Source organism: Ascaphus truei, unplaced genomic scaffold (genome assembly GCF_040206685.1).
Source record: "Ascaphus truei isolate aAscTru1 unplaced genomic scaffold, aAscTru1.hap1 HAP1_SCAFFOLD_891, whole genome shotgun sequence".
Classification (NCBI taxonomy): domain Eukaryota; kingdom Metazoa; phylum Chordata; class Amphibia; order Anura; family Ascaphidae; genus Ascaphus; species Ascaphus truei.
The window spans coordinates 12458-13710 of record NW_027457230.1 but is presented as its reverse complement, the minus strand read 5'-3'; positions in this window follow the sequence as shown (position 1 = coordinate 13710).

Below are 1253 nucleotides of genomic sequence, written 5' to 3'. Positions count from 1 at the left end.
AGGGCCTAAGTAGCTCATGGGGGAAATAAGTCTGGATGGTGGGTATCCGTAACGTTTAGAGATGTTATGATCCTCCTGCCTCTGAACAAAGTACTGTAGCCTCCCATTGGAGGTATGTTGACAGGCTTACTCCCTCTCCAGTTGTGCTTTCCTTTTGATAGCCTCTCTCTCCTCTCTCTGTTCTGGTGGAATAGGTATGGAGACCTCAAGCTCTTGGAGAGGCTGTTGACAGAAGGATGGAGTGAAGTTGTCCACTCTACTGGGTACATTGATAGGAAGCTGCAGGTTAGAAAGCTGGTGCTGCAGGTTAGAAAGCTGGTGCTTCTGGTTGAAAGGAGCTTGAATGGGGATAGTGGTTTGGCTGACCTTTTTAATGCATGTCACTGCAGCTTTCCGTTCTATGGATATCACTGGGAAGTGTTTGGGATTCTCTATAACTGAAGCTTTGTTTTCTCCACGTTGTTTGATTTCACTGGTTTTAATGCCAGAAGCTGGAATGGGGATAGTGGTTTGGCTGACCTTTTCAATGCATCTTACTGCAGCTTCCTGTTCTATGGATATCACTGGGAAGTGTTTGGGATTCTCTATAACTGAAGCTTTGTTTTCCCCATGTTGTTTGATTTCACTGGTTTTAATGTCAGGTCTTGAGTACTCATGTATTTTAAATAGCCTAGGCCTGGCATTAATACCGACTCCTTTAATTCCAGAAATACTGTCCTGTTTTTTGGCCATGAACCTTTTAATCGCATCAGTAAGAGACCACTGAACATGAGAAGCAGAAGTCTGGCTTTGGCGTCCTTGCATTGGTCCAAGCTTATTTCCAAGTGTAATGGATCCTGCGGGTGCCCCTGGACCAGTGGGACCTGCTTTTTTAACCAAAGGGTGAAATACTTGACAGAGTTAATCATTTGGAGGCTGAGGTTGCTGTGATGGGCTTTCACCTTTCCTTCTTCAGAAGGTTCCAATGACTTCTTGCCCTACCCAAGGACTTCTGAATTCACTCCAGGCTGATTAGCACTTTTTCTTTTGAGAGGTTTGGGGTTATTATCAGTACCACAAGCCAGCGCTTGCTCAAAACTGAAAACGCTGGTCTGGTTCTTTGTTTTCTTCACTAGCTGCTTGATATTGCTGTTCTGTTTACATTTGATCCCCATCTCCTGAGGTGTCTTCCGCTCAGGACAATAAGTAACTGCAGGAGTCTTTGCATTTTTAAGTTTGATCCCCATCTCCTGAGGTGTCTTCCGCTCAGGACT